This window comes from Mixophyes fleayi, chromosome 1 (genome assembly GCF_038048845.1).
Source record: "Mixophyes fleayi isolate aMixFle1 chromosome 1, aMixFle1.hap1, whole genome shotgun sequence".
NCBI lineage: Eukaryota > Metazoa > Chordata > Amphibia > Anura > Limnodynastidae > Mixophyes > Mixophyes fleayi.
Window position 1 is genome coordinate 266,596,972 of NC_134402.1, and position 14,113 is coordinate 266,611,084.

The window sequence follows — 14,113 nt, forward strand, 5'->3', positions numbered from 1 at the left end:
TGACTGCGTAGTGTGGTGGCCCCGGTACACAATTTGGTACCGAGGCCACAATATAATTAAAAAACCCTCCACGTGTCAGAATTCCACCAAACAAGTATCTGGACTGCGTAGTGGGGTGGCCCCGGTACCCAACTTGATACCGGGGCCACAATAAAATAAATACACCCTCCACGTGTCAGAATTCCACCAAACAAGTATCTGGACTGCGTAGTGGGGTGGCCCCGGTACCCAACTTGATACCGGGGCCACAATAAAATAAATACACCCTCCACGTGTCAGAATTCCACCAAACAAGTATCTGGACTGCGTAGTGGGGTGGCCCCGGTACCCAACTTGATACCGGGGCCACAATAAAATAAATACACCCTCCACGTGTCAGAATTCCACCAAACAAGTATCTGGACTGCGTAGTGGGGTGGCCCCGGTACCCAACTTGATACCGGGGCCACAATAAAATAAATACACCCTCCACGTGTCAGAATTCCACCAAACAAGTATCTGGACTGCGTAGTGGGGTGGCCCCGGTACCCAACTTGATACCGGGGCCACAATACCTCCTCCAAACATGCTACAGACAATTCGTCATTGAGATCCCATTAAGTATGTTAAAGACAGACAGGGTCCAAGTGTTATTAGTTGACTTTGTAAAGAAAAAAACTGTCCCTGTTGCACATAGTCGTGCAATGAAGACTTACTTTTTCATTTAAAGGCACGATCTTTCAAGTGTAGTGTTTGTAAGTCTAAGTCATATTATACTTTTGGTAAAATTGGTTTTTTTTGTTCCTCTTTATGGTAATTAATTAGTAATAGAATTAAAGTAGGAAATAGAATTAAATAGAATTAAAGTAGGAAATAGAGTGGTATAGAGTTGTAGTGTGGTATAGATAGAGTGGTCCACACAATATAATAATAAAACCCTCAACTGGTCTGAATTCCACCAAACAAGTATCTTGACTGCGTAGTGTGGTGGCCCCGGTACACAATTTGGTACCGAGGCCACAATATAATTTAAAAACCCTCCACGTGTCGGAATTCCACCAAACAAGTATCTGGACTGCATAGTGGGGTGGCCCCGGTACCCAATTTGATACCGGGGCCACATTACCTCCTCCAATTTCCAAGTGTAGTGTTTATAACATCTTAACACTACACTAATTCTAGCACGTCAAAACCTCTTGTTTTAAATAATGACAGGGCATTTAACTTTTGATTTAATTTATTGAATTTGTTGGCATTTTCTTTTACTTTTTGAACATGGCAAACGACTGTTGAATGGTCACATAATGCCAAAAAAAAAGGTGCAAGATGGAATTGTCCTTGGGCCCTCCCACCCACCCTTATGTTGTTGAAATAGGACATGCACACTTTAACAAACCAATCATTTCAGTGACAGGGCCTACCAAACAACTGTGGCTGAAATGATTGGTTTGTTTGGGCCCCCACACCAATAAAACAATTCATCTCTCCCTGTACAAACTAAACAGGCTCTACTGAGGAAAGATGTCGTCCTTATCCTCAACCTCTGATTCCTCTCCCCCTACAGTGTGTACTTCCTCCTCCTCACACATTATCAATTCGTCCCCGCTGGACTCCACAACCACAGTCCCTCTGTACTGTCTGGAGGGCAGTGCTGTACTTCATTGAGGAATTGATTATTCATTTTTATAAACATCATTTTTTCAACGTTGTGAGGAAGCAACCTCCTTCGCCGCTCACTGACCAGGTTCCCCGCTGCACTAAAAACTCTTTCCGAGTACACACTGGAGGGGGGACAACTCAGTTAAAAAATAGAGCCAGTTTGTACAGGGGCTTCCAAACTGCCTTTTGGAGTTCTACCACGTCACTACCTCTAGTTAATTTAGATTGCAAGGCTTGTAAATATAAATACTTTGAAGATAAAAAAAAGCAGGCTGCACAGACTGTGGAGCTAGAAAGTGAAATTAAATGGACCACGTTACTTTGGTGGCTATCTATGCCCCCCCCCCCCCGCCCTACACTTGTAGTTGAATATAAATAAAGCAGCCTGCATAGACTGTAGAACTAGCAATTCAAATATACAAAGAAATGGACAAAGGCAGTTTGGTATCTGTCTGCATCAGATCCCCTCTCCACTAGGAGTAAAACAGAAAACTTTTCAGCCGTTATATAATCTAGAATATAAATAGAAATTGAGAAATGCAATTTGGTATCTGTCTGCATCATAATCATCAACATCCTCCTCAGCGCCAGCTACATCAATATCCTCCTCCCAGTGCACAACATTCACACCTTCATTAGCCAAATCTGTAACTGGACTGTGGGTGATCCTTCCAGCATATGCAGAGGGCGTGCTGCAAATGCTGGATGGAGTCACCTCTTCCCGTACAGTGATGGGAAGGTCAGGGTTCACAACCAACAACACCCTTGGACTCGCCTTGGGGATTTGTGATGTCATCTGTTTAGAAGGCAGAGTTCTTTGCTGTTTTGTTGTTGTTGCTGACAGCATAACTCTCTTAAATTTTTTGTAGGGGGGGGGAGGAGGGCTTTGATCCTTGGGTGAAGTTGGACCACTAGTCATGAACACGGGACAGGGCCTAAGCCGTTCCTTGCCACTACTTGTCGTAATTGGCATATTGCCAACTTTACGTTTCTCCTCAGATGATTTTAAGTTTCTTTTTTTGCTGTTTTTTGAGAACTTGGGCTTTTTGGATTTTACATGCCCTGTACTAGGAGATTGGGCATCGTGCTTGCCAGACGACGTTGATGGCATTTCATCGTCTATGTCATGACTAGTGGCAGCAGCTTCAGCATTAGGAGGAAGTGGGTCTTGATCTTTCCCTACTTTATCCTCCAAATTTTTGCTCTCCATTATATGTAGCACAAGATACTGCAGAATGTGTGAACTTGGTAATATTGCAGTACCAATGGACTTATAATGCTGGATTGGTTTTGCAAATTTGGTTATAATTATTATATTTTTTTTTTTTTTTTTAATTTTTTATTTTTTTTTACTTTTTTTTTATTTTTTACAAACTTGGGAATAATGGGGAAATAACTATGCCCTTAGAAGCACAGAGCACAGGACACAGCACCACTGGACTGAACAGGACACGGCACAGGACCCAGCAGCACTACGGAACTCAGCAGGACAGAGCACAGGACACAGCACCACTGGACTGATACTGCAGAATGTGTAAACTTTGTAATATTGCAGTACCACTGGACTTTTACTGCTGAATGTGTGAACTTGGTAATATTGCAGTACCAATGGACTTATAATGCTGGATTGGTTTTGCAAATTTGGTTATAATTATTATATTTATTTATTTTTTTTTAATTTTTTATTTTTTTTTACTTTTTTTTTATTTTTTACAAACTTGGGAATAATGGGGAAATAACTATGCCCTTAGAAGCACAGAGCACAGGACACAGCACCACTGGACTGAACAGGACACGGCACAGGACCCAGCAGCACTACGGAACTCAGCAGGACAGAGCACAGGACACAGCACCACTGGACTGATACTGCAGAATGTGTAAACTTTGTAATATTGCAGTACCACTGGACTTTTACTGCTGAATGTGTGAACTTGGTAATATTGCAGTACCAATGGGCTTATACTGCAGGATTGGTTGTGAAAATTTTGTGGTAATTAAAAAATATTAAAGTAGTTTTTGGTATTTTATAAAAAAAACTTTTTTTTATTTTTTTAAACACAGGGGAATATTGGGGAAATAACTATGCCCTTAGAAGCACAGAGCACAGGACACAGCACCACTGGACTGAACAGGACACAGCACAGGACCCAGCAGCACCACTGACCTCAGAAGGACAGAGCACAGCACACAGCACCACTGGACTGATACTGCAGAACACAGCACAGCACAGCACAGCACAGCACAGCACAGCACTAAACAGCACAGAACTAAACAGCACAGAACTAAACAGCACAGAACTAAACAGCACAGAACTAAACAGCACAGAACTAAACAGCACAGAACTAAACAGCACAGAGGACCACCTAACACACCCTCCCTCTACCCTGATCAATGCCCGAGTGAAGATGGCGGCGACTAGCGGGGAATTTATAGGATCCGAGTATCGCGAGATCCGACAACGGGATTATGAGTCAGAGCCTCAGTTTCACTTTTGAATTTGGCGCCAATACCCGGATCTGTCTCGGATCCGACTCGGATCCGCAACGTTCGGGTGGGCTCGGATTTCAGAAATCCGAGCGCGCTCATCCCTAATTTTTTCCAATAGTTTAGCACAGAATTTGGGGAAAGTGGAAGGACAAATTGTTGTTCTCCCTGCAAAAATGTATTCCCACTACACGTGAAATGTGCATAACTCGTATTACCAGATATGTAGTCTGACTGTAGCCTTGACCCTTGTCTGCTGTGATTGAGCGCCCGTCCAACATTCACTCAGACTGGGTGACGTCACCACGGCTGTCTCATCAGTCAGCTGACATCTGGGAAGCTCTGCAGAGAATAAAAGACAGTGTAAATTGAGGCACTCTGTGGATGCTCATTAAGATTTAACTTTTATTAGATTGATTAAAATGGACAAGAATTGAGCGAAATAATTAAAAAAGTAGATAAAAGTTGTGAATAGTGATTAAAATGCAAAACGATTTTGCAAGGTCTCACCTTAATCCTCTAATATGTGTAAAATAACAGGCTTAAATGGCACTAAATTGCAGCTATGTAACACTTAGTATATGTAAAGTAGATGGATTAAGCTTAATAGTTTTGTTATCCAAGCACCAATGATAATAACGGTAAGTGAAATTATTCTAACTAAAGTGTCAACCGATCTTGGGCTAGGGATAAACTTATAATAGCATCAAAGATAGAGTTATCCTATGGAGCTTTGGGAGGTAGTATTATAACTTGAGAGTCTGATATAGGCTCATAGCTTAAGAGTCTGATATAGACTCATAGCAAAAAAGTCCCTCCCATACATAACTCGTAGCGCTAAATTCTGATAAATTTAGGTAACGACATAGGAGAATGATAAAGCTAAGTACAGGATTCGCGGGGTTTTGTGAAATTTCCCTACCTAAGGTAAACTGGGAGGCGATCCTTAAGGTACATAGCATAAAGAAAGGTGAGACACAAACGCTGACGCGCGTTTCGCTCACTGGTTTTTTCAAGGCAGAATGAATCCCGGATTTGACAGCTCTTATATACCCTTTCGTGTAGGTGTGGTTAAAAATAGAGGAACCAATCGTCAGGTTGAGACCAAGGTGGGTGTATACGCTGTCCTTCAGAAACCCTTGTGGGCTTGATTGACAGTCAGATTGCCCTATAGTTATCATTGGAATGCTTAGAAGGTTTCTCTTTATTGGTGGAAAGCAGAAGAAATGAATTGCTTGTCTCGAAATTGAGTTTCCTGAGTTGATGTTCGTAATATTATATGACAATATAGATAAAGTGTTGGATATATTTATCTGCGCAGAATTAGTTGGTAGAAAATATCTGAGAAGTGCCCATGTAAATGGTTTTTATATTATACACGGGAAAATATCGTAACTTTACTATTCTAAATTAGCACTCCTACAGAAACATATTATTGAAGCTGGGAAAGGCAATAATTAGACTATATCAGTGGTTGATATATGAATATCCCTTAAGATTACCATAAATATAATTATCAGTTAGATCATCCATCATTAGATGAATCTTATATATAGCTAATTTATATTATTAGAGAAAGGGGATAATATTAACCACCTGGGTGAACTTTAATAAGTAAATGGTTCAAAAGAAATTAACGATAAGAACTCATAAGTTGATATTTTCTTTAATATGAGGGATTCAAGTACCCTTATTAGTTTATTTTTAAAGATATATCAAACCTTGTTTGTATATATATGAGGAGATAATAAGATAAAATACAAGTAGAAAAATTGTCTAGTACAATGTGAATCTGTTTATAATTTTGTAATTTTTGGGATCTTGGTGAAATGCATTGTAATGTTGAAGTGTTTACATTAAGTGTAAAATAGAGGGTGAAACAATTTATTTTTGTGTGAAGAAGAACATAATTAGTCCTTCTGGGTTTTTATGAAGTGGAAAAATCAATAAATATACATCAATGTGTCCTTCTACAATATATATCCATAAGGAACATACCATAGAAAATATTAAAAAAAAGCTCCATAGGATAACTCTATCTTTGATGCTATTATAAGTTTATCCCTAGCCCAAGATCGGTTGACACTTTAGTTAGAATAATTTCACTTACCGTTATTATCATTGGTGCTTGGATAACAAAACTATTAAGCTTAATCCATCTACTTTACATATACTAAGTGTTACATAGCTGCAATTTAGTGCCATTTAAGCCTGTTATTTTACACATATTAGAGGATTAAGGTGAGACCTTGCAAAATCGTTTTGCATTTTATTCACTATTCACAACTTTTATCTACTTTTTTAATTATTTCGCTCCATTTTTGTCCATTTTAATCAATCTAATAAAAGTTAAATCTTAATGAGCATCCACGGAGTGCCTCAATTTACACTGTCTTTTCTTTCTCTGCAATATTCAATATATATCAGTGTCTGGGTGCACCCCCCGGTTTGAATTTTTCTCTTCGGGTTAATCAGGATTTATTATACTTTATGCTCGCAATATTTTACCTAGTGCGGTTCTTCCATCCTAGTTTTTTTACAAATTCATCTGGGAAGCTCTAGCTGACAGGCTCGCAAGAGGTAGTTCAGTTAGATCACTGGCTCTGGAACACTGCTGAGAGAAGTGATTGGAGACATAGATCTAGTCTATTACACATACTGTAGGCATATATACTACATCTCATTAGATGAGTTATAGTCCTGTTAAAATGATCAGATAAGTTTAATATGTCAGATCATTTTTAATATTTTAAAAAGGGCAATCACTTATACAAAAACCAGTAGTGACATGTTGAGCTCTGCAAAGTTAATTACATTTTCATTATTATTTCCATATGCAAATGAAAGACTCAAATTCAGAGTATTATAAAGTGTCACTTTTTGCTTTTAAAATTGAGATCAGTGCAAGCAGGATATAGGGGATATGTATCAAACCTTAGGAGGGGTTTTTTACAGCTGTAAAAAGACCCAAAATAGGCATCACGTCACTGGGGGCGGGACCAAAATGGCGCAATTCATGAAGCCCTGCCCCCTACGCCAATACCCCGCTCCAGGAACTCCCAGACGTAACCAACATAATGTTGGTAATTATGACTAATCAGCTTCTGTCATTTATCTAGCAGAGTCTATAAAATGATAAACTGATTAGTTGCTATGGGCAACGCTTCCACTTTATCTCTCTTGAAGGTTTCATACATCTCCCCTGTATATATGGTGGAGCAAACAGAACTACAGTATATAACATGCAGCACTCAGCAGTGCAGTATGTCTTGAGCTGACAGGGAAGGGAATGTATCCTGTGACTCATGAGCTAAATGATCTAAATGATTTGAAGACTCATATGAGCTACTGAGTGAAATGATTTGAAGACTTGTATGAGCTACTGAGTGGAATGAACTAGATGAACTATTGAACTCCTGAGTGAGGAGAATGACTCATGACTCATAGCTCAGTGATCAGCTCCATAGTCTCACACAATGTCTGAGCACAGCAGTGCCACCTTTGGTAGTTTAGAGGTACTGACTCATGAGTATTAGATGAGAGCTGAATAGAAACAAGAGCCAGTGTACATGAGACAGTGAGTGAGGCTGCTGGAGCTGCTCGGCTTTATCTCAACTCCTCCCACTTGTTTTAGTTCCTGGTGAACTAATCTTTGCCAGAGCTGTGAACTAAATCATTTAGTTCACTTTGAAGATTAGTTCATTTGAACTAATCATTCGTGAACTACCCATCACTGGTATAATTCTGTGGCAGTGTTCGGGTAGAGTTGTGCTAAGGTGAGAGTATGATTGTGGTACTTATGGAGTTAGAATGTAATCTGTGTGAGTTGGCGGCTTTCGCTTTGTTTTTAATTTGTGCACTTTACGTTTCCCAGGATTTTTGTTCTCAATATGGCTGAGACCGTAGAGCAGCAGCAACAGGTAACTATGATATGATACTTACCGTTAATGAAGCCAGAGGACCGTGATATAAATGTTTGTCTGTAGTTAGTTTACAGTGTAGTGGAAGCTCTGCCTCTAATGTGTGTTCACTTCCAATCCTCGTCACACATTTCTTCCATTGTCTTACATGTGTGCATTACATGCTCGGGAGAAGTAAGTCTAGTTAATGTAATCCCTGTTATGTGACCTGTAGTGTTACACGTAATCCATATCCTATGTTTGTATAGTCTTGGGAGTATGTCAATGTATGGTAGAATTCTTTGCTCTCCTTCTGCTGTTAACTTGGCCTGAAATTATCGTGGAGGTCTATTCTCTGAAATACTAGAGCTTGCATATGTAACGTTTTCTGCACTCATAACTAGCCTATTGGTATTGTTGCTACTAACTTGTTTGTTATATGGGAGATACATGTACAGCTCAAACTCCCTTCCTCCTATATGACAATCAAAAGTGAGTTTGTCTAAAACTGGCATTTAGAACTTGAACTTTTGCTTTCAGCATTAATTGACCACTTTATTTTAAAATCCTCCTCTTGGCCCTAACTAAATTCATGTAGTGTGGCAAAAAATCCTAGAAAATGCATATATAACTGGACTATGGGTCTTCAAGATGTAATATTCTGCTGTGTAAAGCTAAGAGCCCTGTTTGGATAGGTCTTAAATCTGCAGAGATTTTAACTGGTTGTTTTTCTCTCATAGAATGTGGTGGTACGGTTGATTAACCTCCCATTGGTGAGCTCAACATATGATATGGTGTCTTCTGCCTATATCAACACCAAAGATAACCATCCCTACTTGAAATCTGTGTGTGATGTGGCGGAGAAGAGTGTGAAGGCCATCACCTCAGTGGCTGTGACTAGTGCCATGCCGATCATACAGAGACTGGAGCCTCAGAGTATGTCTTTGTTTCACTTTGAACTATATTGCTCTGTTCTTGGAATTTCACAATTTATAATTTGGTATTCTGCTTAATGGGACATGCAAAGTATTCTAACTAATTTTATCTCCAGTACTGCTGATATTTATTAAATGTTAAAGCTTTAAGTTCTATTATGGAGAACACTGCCTGCAAGTAGTTGGTGTAACAAAGTAGTATAGTAGTGATATCCTGAATTATGTTTAATGTTAGCTGGCATATTTTTCAATGTGTTTTGCTCTGTGCATAGACCAGCCAGCTCACGTCACTCTAGCAACTAGAATAGGAAGTAGGTTAAACATCGTCTTGCTTGGATGCTTGCTTGATACTTGCTTCTGAAACTTGGCACACTTGTGGAATAGTACACTGCAAGAAGACTGACTTTTTTTTTTTTTTTCCCCCTACCCGTTTTATCAAGTTGCTCTGGCTAACAACATTGCATGTATTGGACTGGATAAGCTTGAGGTCAAGCTGCCCATTCTTTATCAGCCTACTGACAAGGTAACTTTATTTAACTATTTTTGGCACCTTGGCCTAACATATGATCTCAATATTGAACATTATACTAGTTTATATCAGGTGAGCAGGCCAATGATACTAGAGAATATTATAAAGACAACAAATTTACTTTTTTGCTATAAAGTACCTGTATGTGTTGCATGAACCTGGAAATACATTTCTTAAACTCTGTTCCCTTCCCTAGGTTGTCTCTAATGCCTCTGAGGCAGTTCTTGGTGCCAAGGATGTTGTGATGCATGGTATCTCGGGAGTAGTTGGTAAAACTAAGGGAGCTGTGCAGGACAGCGTAGAAATGACAAAGGCTGTTGTGAATGGCAGCATTAACACTGTCCTTGGGAGCGGTGTAATACAGATGGTGAGCAGTAGTGTTGACACTGCACTGACGAAGTCTGAGACCGTCTTGGAACATTACCTGCCACCAACTGATGAAGAATTAGGTAAGCTGACCTGTTAAATAATTGGCCCCTCTTGTACTGTCTGAGGCTTGCATACATTGACTGACAATAAGTCAACAAGTGTCCTATCGGACAACAAAATGCAGTTCAATTATACTGTTTTTGCAGTATCATTGATGACCCAGTTTTGAGTGTACTGTTTCAAATATACATTTAAATGGGTGACCAATTATTCTAATATAAGATTCTTTAGGATTAATTTGTCTTACAGCCAAGGAAGCCATGAAAACGGAGGGGTTTGAATTGGCAACAGGAAAGCCAAACTACTATGTTCGCTTGGGATCTCTCTCCACAAAGGCCCGTAAACGTGTTTATCAACAAGCTTTGACACAAATGAAGGATGCCAAATGCAGAGGCCAAGAAGCCATTTCTCAGCTACAGAAAACTGTTGATGTGGTTAGTTGCTTCAGCCATGTGTTCCGTCTTGCTGCCCTACGTATACAAAATGAGCCTGTCCCATAAAGTCCTTGCATGTAATTTTACTCTTCATGCCACTTGACCTTGACATGTATTAAAGTAATTTTTGCAAATGGGCAATCTTGCTTATATTTTTTGTTTTTAACCGTCAAGGAGTTAATGGCTATAGTACTGATTTCAAATTGAGAAGGAACTCATGAGGTTTTTTTCTTTTCTCTTTGATTGAATTTGCAAGAAAGAACATGAATGATGCCAATCAGAAAATCCATGATGCACAGGACAGGTTATACAACACATGGGTAGAATATACCAAAACCACAGGACAGCACACTGATGGGGAGAGTGACAGTGTTGAGGTAATATCTTCTATAGTTTACCCCTTGGTCTTTACACAATGCGCTACAACTGTTCAATGCACATCACAGGGAATTAAAGGTATTCTGTGACTATGTAACATCACTGGTTTTCCTCTGCACCCCCATACAGGTGCACAGTAAAATCAGTGGCGGCCTGTCACATACGTGGTGTCCGTCTGCTTGTTTCCAGAATCCAGTGGCTTATTGCTGGGAATCCTTCCAACCCCCCCTCCCTATGTCTGCTATGCATTGGATATTTAACTCTTCTGAAACTGTAACATTTAACTTCTGTTTCACAGCAAATTGAATCGCGCACATTGACTATTGCCCGGAATCTGACACAACGTTTGCAAACCACATGTCTTTCCCTGGTTACCGGTGTTTAAGGCCTCCCACAAAACATTCAGGACAAAGCTCAAAGCGTCAGTGCCATGGCTGAAGATATCTATCAGAACTTCCACTCTGCCGCCTCCTTCAGAGAAATGTCTGATGGCCTCTTATTCACTAGCAAGGAGCAGTTCACAAAAATGAAGAATTCTATGGATGATGTGATGGACTACTTGGTTAACAACACACCGCTAAACTGGCTGGTAGGTCCCTTTTACCCACAGATGGATGGCTGCCCGCATGCAGAGCAAGAAGTTGATGTGGCAGATTCTGCCAACAAGGAGGATTGAATTCAATTTGAAAAGTCACTTTGCACTTAAATTCACTAGTGGGCAATCCCCATTTTGAACTGGCAGGTGTTTGATGTAGAATTGCCCTAAATCTTGCATACCTTCATGTGCTTCTAATCGGAAGGACAGTAGTACAGTTTATTTGAGGTACCACATATAATCTGTGTAACCTAGAACCTTTTGCATGTTGGGTGGCCTACTCACATATTCTGCCCAATTAAATCATTATGTGTAGTCCACCACACTGTTATGTTGTGCACTTTTGTATCACTAATAAATATATTTGCAATAACTGTTTGTGGTGATGAAGCTTTGTGTACATGCAGCTACTCTTCAAAAACCAATTAATATCTTTAGTTTTTCGCCACCTGTAATTTGCTATCAAATAGCTGAGGAGAACTATTTCTTGCTCTTGCTAATGTCTCTTAATCTGCAAAAATGAGGTGCTGAAGGAGCCTGGGAAGGCAAGCTGACCTCTGTATAGGCTAAGGTTTATGTTTGGTCTTGTATTTGGGGGACATGAACATCTGCTAATTCACAATCTGTACTATTAGGGGTTTAACTTGGCACTAGAAATATAAATGACTTATTGGCAAATATGTATAGGTTCTTTACACCTAAGGTGACAATTATGACTTTACACAAATAGGCCTAAAGTCTGTAGCCATTAATTACCAATGAAAGCAACACAATGAGTACAGTAGCTTATGGTTTAACTCCTAAATTTAGGTAATCTCCTTGTTTGCTCTACAGAAGACAGAGACCCAAACCAAAGTTGACATAAATTCCCCCGCCCCCAATTTAAAATGTTCTGTCTTTCACTTTCCTCCACAATGCTAAAGATTGATAGCAATATGCACATTTTTCAGTGACTTCCAACAACTGCTGAAAGTCGGTCCTGAGAGCTTACTTTTGGTGTAGTACATTTAAAAGTTGGCAAGTTTTAATTTGCCTGTCACAAGTACCCAATACTGCATGTCTGAAAGACCTGATTAGACTGCCTCAGTCTCCTTGTGTTGCAGCCTGTTGACACTAAAACAAAACAAGTGGTGCTACAGCCATGCACCAGATATGAATGCAAGCTTGTGGATTAACTGCATACTTGGTCCTCAAGTGAGATAACATGTCTTCAGTTAGAAAAATATATTCTAAAGTAATGCTTTAGTAGTTCATGGGCTCTACATATGCTGTACGTGGGTTCAGTCTTGGGGTTTTGTGGCCAGGGAGACGCATAATTTTAATGTAAGTGAAAGCATTAGATCTAGTTAACTGACTGGCCACTATTTCACACATGCAAGCAAACCTATAAGCTAGTGGTTTTTGTGGGATAGTAAAAACTCCAGTCTCTATACATGAGCCAATGAATTTCCACTTGTGGCAGGTTTTTAAATGACCTGTGTCTGTATTGGAAGTTCACTACTCCATGGTATTGGTGTTCTAGGCTTAATGTTTGCTCAACTCACTTTAAAGCTGAAAGGGAAAATCACCCCTGTCTACTTCAGTATCTGCATAAAGCAAAGTATCAATTGTTCAACTTTCACTTTACCACTGAAAGCACTGTGCCATGGGTTTTAGTGTAGCAGTAATATAAGGAATCTGTTTTAGATGGAGTGCCAATGTTACTGACTAAACCTAGTGACATATTTTATTCAACCAACTTCACAATGTAATGTGGACTGTCATGGTGGTAATAGTGTACATAATCTGTTATGTACACCTAGTTCTATGGCTGTATATTGGTTAATTAAACAATTACCTTTGCACCAGTTTCCAAAATCATCTAAAGGTGTTGTCAGATTCTCTAACTCTTCTAGTGAATAAATTAGTATTACATCCTATGCCAACTGAACATTTAACCTAGGCAAGATTTTAGAATGCCCCTCACTTTCCTAAGATAGATCACCTATGCTTGGCCTGAACTTACAGCTTAGCTAGTAAACTCTCCTCTTACCAGGTGTCTGACTTCACCATCACCGACCTCTCATCAGAGATGGATAATGCAGATATGTTGGACGTGGAAGAGGAGGAAATGGAAGACTTTTCCCGGATGAATGGGCGTGTAATAAACCGGGATACCTGAAGTGTGGAATAGTGTTCCTACTCTTGGTTTGCTTATGCCATTCAGTAAAAAATAACTGCTCATTTTCTGCTTTACATTAACAGTGAAATCTTATTGTGAATACTAGTCTGGAGACTTTTGTATCTAGTGCGCTCAGTTTTCAAAACGGCACCATTGTGAACAGTGGGGACACTGGCCACTAGAAAAGTTTCTTTTTCTCAAACTTGGTAATCAATCATGGCTTATCTTAACATTTAAGTTAGCACATAGTCCTAAATATGTTTTGTACTTGTGCAGTTTAGCTGATGGGAAATCTTGCTGTATTGGTCTCAGGGCCGGTGCTAGGATCCATGGCGCCCTATGCATTTTTACAAAATCAGCCGTCTTTCCTTACCTTGTCTCACCATCGCCGCCTCTCTGCTCTGTCTCCTCCCCTCCACTCACTGACACTAGTGAGTGGAGGGGAGGAGACGGAGCAGAGAGGCGGTGGTGGTGAGCAATAGCCTCTTCCCCCCTCCCCATGCATCTGAATGCTGTGCGGCGGCCGTGACAGGTATGGTCAGCGGTCGCCGCACAGTTTTAAAGTCATTTACCCTTCTGTGGCGCCCTCCAGAGCCCTGCGCCCTAGGAAAGTGCCTAACCTTGCCTAATG

At 40.0% G+C, this 14,113-nt stretch overlaps 1 protein-coding gene and 1 pseudogene across 1 annotated transcript in view; both read left to right on the forward strand.

Moving 5' to 3' along the window:
* Positions 1-866: 866 nt before the first annotated feature.
* LOC142153299 (perilipin-2-like) lies at positions 867-13,763 on the forward strand (annotated as a pseudogene).
* The window catches only part of LOC142153287 (perilipin-2-like), a 75,951-nt gene continuing 73,083 nt past the window's right edge, over positions 11,246-14,113 (forward strand). The window contains exon 1 of the transcript XR_012691466.1: positions 11,246-11,315. The gene's annotated coding sequence lies outside the window, so the exon portion shown is untranslated. The remainder of the gene's footprint in view (positions 11,316-14,113) is intronic.